Raw genomic sequence first — 5,300 nt, 5'->3', positions numbered from 1 at the left:
GGAGAGGAGAGGAGAGGAGAGGAGAGGAGAGGAGAGGAGAGGAACAAGGGAAAAAGAAAGAGGAATGACTAAAAGAAAGTTGAAGTATTCTCTTCTCCTTGCTATTGCCGTATGAAACCAGACAACACCAGGTCCTTCAGCAGAGCACCCCTACAGCAGCTGCACTCAGGAACCTCACCTTTTAGCTATATGGAAAGTCCACACCATTTTATTAGTAACTTTTTAAGCAACTTTCAATAAGAGGCATAAAGAGGCTTGATTGAAAACCGATGACACAATCTAGCCCTGCTTTTAGTCTTTTGGCATGCAGCACAAACGCATTTCTGAAATCCCTCCAGCATCTAGAACTGTACCTGGAATGGTTTTAGGACTAATATTAAAGATGTATGGTAGGCTGGAGGCAGGTCTGCTCAGATGAGGGAACATCGAATATGTTCCCTTCTTTTCTGTCTTTGAGCAGTAGAATCATAAGAATCTTGTGAGATGTGCTTTTCCTCAGGGGTAAAAAGAAAAGAAAATCATGATAAAGTATCTTCAACTTAATTTAAAACTGTTTTATTTGGTGTTTTCTCCAAGACTCTTATGAATGCTTGCAATCTCATTTGTGTGGCTATGGGTCTTGTTCGGTCAATTCCCATCTCCACCACTGGGCCCTGGTCTTCCAGGAACATCTGCCAAATAAAATGTTTGAAAAACAAATACATGTGGTCTTTACTTAGAAGTCTTGAGGGTATCCAGATCATAAATTTGTTGAGGAGCATGTGGCATTGCTTATTTACTCACAATTGGTTATTTTCGTTGTGGGAGTTTTCCAACCAAGTTAGAAAATCAGAAAGCGTGATCTTAGTAAATCCAGAATGTAACTTAAATTAACAGCTGAGGGACTCATCAAAATTCTTCCCTGGAGTACAAAGACATGGGAATTTCTTCAGTATTGATCAACATTTATATAAATGAAGCCCGAGGGAGTAGAAACATCATTATTAGAAGGGTGCAGATACCAAGCAAATTTCTGGGCAGATGAATAATATCTGGACTTAGGGTTTGGGATGGAGATGAGACTCTATTGAGTGTCTCTGAAGGAGCAGAACAAAGTATGCCAGCCCCAGGCAAACAGCTTGTGGTATCTCTATGACTGCAAAGGGGAAATTGCTTCTGGGAAGCTTTGGGATGAGGTTTTCTTTCAAGTTTTGGATTCTATTTGAGCTTCAAGTTGAAGTAAAAATCAACATGGAGTTGGGGGATGGGGAAAGCTTTTCATGCTCTTCTACATCATTGTATCTCTCAAAAGGGAGGGCATCTGCATCTTCACTGTGGTTTTGGATCACATAAACTCAAAGCAGAAGACCTGATCCATGGGATTACATACCACATCCCAACCAACAGTGGGTCCAGAGGACCAGGATATGGCTAGCCTAAAAATAAAATATCTTGGGGCTGTGGATTGTAAATCTTCAGTGCTGTTTCACTCCATGGTCTGGTGACGTGGATATAGCCAGATATCTTTACCTAAGGAACACTGTGGGTTGTCATGTTGGGGTGTGGATGAAGACCATGCAAGGAGACAGAGAGTCTCCAAGTGGTGGGATCCATGGGTTGTATACACACTGTCAAATAACAAAGGATTAGGAAACACCCCTGGGCTGGAGAATACAGACCAGGAGTGCCCACCCCACCAGGGCTGTCCCCATCTGGAGCACATTCCCTATTGCAGCATGCGTTGCCAGCTATCCCCCAGCTCACATGCTGCCCCTCTGGCCCCAAGACATAACAACCGTTTTGTGTGTTTTGGCCAAGTTAAACTGTCTGAAATAATATGCGAGCTGTGCTGCAGACCACCGGCATGGTGTTTTCTAGCATGAAACCCGATGTTTGAGGGTGTGAAGCCTGCTGGGATAATGCTGGAGGGCTAGAGATGGGGCAGATTCAAACTCACACATCAGGGTTGGGCATGGGATGAAGGATGAGGACCATCAGGATGGGCTCAAGCACAGTTTCTGGTGTCGTCCTGGCCAGCAATGCAGATAGAACTTCCTTGCTGAGTTGGCTTGGATGGTTCTGGAATAATCCTTTCTGACAAAGGCAGAGTAAGAGATGCTGCCCATTATGGACCATGCATGTTCAATCTCCTGTCTTCAGTTCCTCTATTTAAGAAACTCAGATTAAGCATTACAAATTCAAGTCTTGGGGAAGAGTTTGAAGGAAATCCAATATCATCCCTTTACTCCACCATATCCTCATCCCATTGGACATGAACCACTATAAAAGGGATATTAAAATTAATATTCAGAGGGAGGCCGAATTACCATCCTTAATGTGTGTGCCACACATTTCATAGAATGAATCACAGAACCACAGGCTGGTTTGTGTTGGCAGGGATCCTAAAGTCCACCATGCTCCAACCCCTAAATGGACAGAGATACCTCCTGTAGATCAGATTCACAAAGCTTCATCCAACATGGTGCAGGGCACTGCCAGGGATGGGGCATCTACCGGTCCCCTGGGCAGCCTGTGCCAGTGCCTTATCATCCTAAATTTTCTATGCATAGGGCAGGAGGTATCTGACAAAATGCTTTCCTCAGCATGTCCCCTTCATTCAGAATAGCGACATCCATTTTCTCTTTGTAATTCACATAGAGGAACATTGTGATGTGCTTCTAAAGGGAGTCATGGGAGAAAGAAGATGATCTGCCCTGCAAGAAACTCTGCAACAAACATGAAGGCAGTTCAGAACAACTGGAAGGATCTGGTCACTGATGTTGGTGAGACAAATCCTGTTCTCTGTGTCCAGAAGGGAGGAAAGGAGTCTCATGGGAGACTCACTGCTCTCTCCAATACCCTGAACGGCGGTTGTAGTGAGGTGGGGGGCCAGCTTCCTCTCCCAGATAACAGCAACAGGACAAGAGGTAATGATGTTGTGTCAGTGTAGGTTCAGATTGGGTATTCAGGAAAATTTCTTCTCCAAAATGGTCATAATGCATTGGCATAGGCTGCCCAGGGAGGTGGTGGAGTCACCATCCCTGGAGGTGTTCCATGAACCATGGAGATGTGGCACTGTCATCAGCGAGCATGGTGGGAGTGGGTTGGGGTTGGACTTGGATATCTTAGTGGTCTTTTCCAACCTTAATGATTCTAGGCCTTCTATGTCTAAGAGGCCTTCCAGTCACCACATCAAATCAATGACTTGTGCTGGAAATTATTAAAGAAACACCATGCCATGGGGAAGAAAGTAAGATAGGTGAGTTGGTGAAGGATTGGCGGATGGCTGGAGATGGGCTGAAGATGATTTGACAGTGATGGAAATCAGCATCCCTATGAAACTGAGAATCATGGAATCGTTTGAGTTGCATTTAAAGGCCATCTGGTCCAACTCTCCTGCAATCAACAGGGACACCTACAGCTCCATCAGGCTGCTCAGAATGCGGGGGATTAGATAGCCAAAGCTTTCCAGCACAGTGGATCAGCAAACAAACCCTGGGAAGAAAAGATGTGGTAACTGCACAGTTCCATTGGCGTGTGTTTGCAGGGTCCGGCTCCAACAGCAGGGTGAAAGGCAACGAGAGCCACATAATTAACTTCAGATGTACCTGTCAAGATGTCACGGACACAGAGCCGGAGAGGAGCAGCGTGTTATTTGTTTCTCATAATGTAACAATTATCTAGTTGTAAGAGGGGCTCTCTCTTGCACTCCCTCTCTGCCTCTTGTTTTCTTTCCCCATTCATTCACACATTATTTAACTTTTGACTTGGACACAGCAGGTAAAAGCATTTAACAGCTTGGCTGCTTGTTCAGACGGAGCTGGGGAGAGAAGGGAGGGGGATGGGAGGAGCAGGCTGCGATTTTTCGCTTTAAATTTTCAAGTTTTCAGCACGGTGTTTTTCTTATGGTGTGTGTTGGGAGGGAGGGGGTTAGGGGGGGAAGAAATGGGAAGGAAAAAGGGGGAAAAAAACTGGCATTCCACAAAGGCGCAGTCACATTTTCCAACGTTAGAACATGCTCTCTGCTGTCCCCAGCCTTTGCTCGGAGACGCATTCCCCGCTCCATTCGGGAGGAAAAAGGTCAGCGGTAAAAATTTAGCAGGAACTCCATCATTGTCCTCGTGGGACGTGTTTGTCAGGAGGAGAGAGCCGGGCGTCTCGCTCTGTCGACACAAATCCACATCACAAAACACGTGGAGAGGTTGGGGGTGGGAGGGGAGCGTGGCCACTACCCATAGGGTTGAGTGTTGCGGGGTGGCTGTGTCCCCTGGTACCCATGGTATGGATGGATGGACGTTTTGTTGGGTGATAATGGCTGAGAGGCAGAGTGGGGAAGGGGTGATTTATGCTGGATAAAAAAAAACAACACCCTAAATCCTGGGGGAAAATCAGCTTTTGGTTTATGTGGAGGAAGGTATGGCTGCACTGCTGCCAGGTATGCAGCTCTTTGCACAGTTTTGGGCTCTGAGAGCGTTTGCCCAGTGCTAGCTCCTAAGCAGAGTGAGCTTTTTAATGGGGAGCGAAGGCAGCTGTTGCAATAATAACTCAGTCTCCTGGAATCACCCCAAAATGAGACGGGAGGTTGATTTTTGCTAGGAAGCACACACAGATGTGGGGAGAGGGAAGGGGGGCAATGCATAGGAACATGTGGAGCATCCTCCCAGATGAGGCTTTCTGTTGGTGAAGAAAACACAGCGCTCCGTCCTAATGAATCCAGGGGGATTCAATCATAGAATCCTTTGAGTTGGAAGGGATCCTCTGAGGATCTAGTCCTACTCCCCTGCAATGAACGGGGACACCTACAGCATTTTTTTGCTCCCAAGAGGTAGCAAGCAAACAGCCCCAGCCCTACAACCAGGCCTGGCCCTCTCCCAGCATAGCATGGCTTGTTGCATTTTCCTCCTAGCACAACACAAAGGCACAACTGTGCTTTCAAAAAGAACCCAGCTCTGGGACGCCACACGCTTTGATGTGTTTTGGGGTTTTAAAATGCTGCTTTTGAGTTTGAGGTTTCAAACTGGTTACTTTCCAGATCCTCCCCATCTCCCCCAAATCACATCACGCTGCTCGCATCCCTCAGGCCATTCCCATGGGTCAGGGCTATGCACATCCCCTGATTTACACGACCACATGTGAGACACCGATATTTACCTGACACTATTTACTCAGGCAGTTGGCACAAAATGAGTTTATTTAAATAGAACCATGGAATCGTTTGAGTTGGAAGAGACCCTGAAAGGCCATCTGGTCCAACTCCCCTGCAATGCACACCATGGCTCCATCAGGTGCTCAGAGCCTGACCCATGCATGGCTACAACTTG

This window comes from Meleagris gallopavo, chromosome 1 (assembly GCF_000146605.3).
Source record: "Meleagris gallopavo isolate NT-WF06-2002-E0010 breed Aviagen turkey brand Nicholas breeding stock chromosome 1, Turkey_5.1, whole genome shotgun sequence".
In the NCBI taxonomy this organism is placed as follows: domain Eukaryota; kingdom Metazoa; phylum Chordata; class Aves; order Galliformes; family Phasianidae; genus Meleagris; species Meleagris gallopavo.
This window is presented reverse-complemented; position numbering follows the sequence as displayed.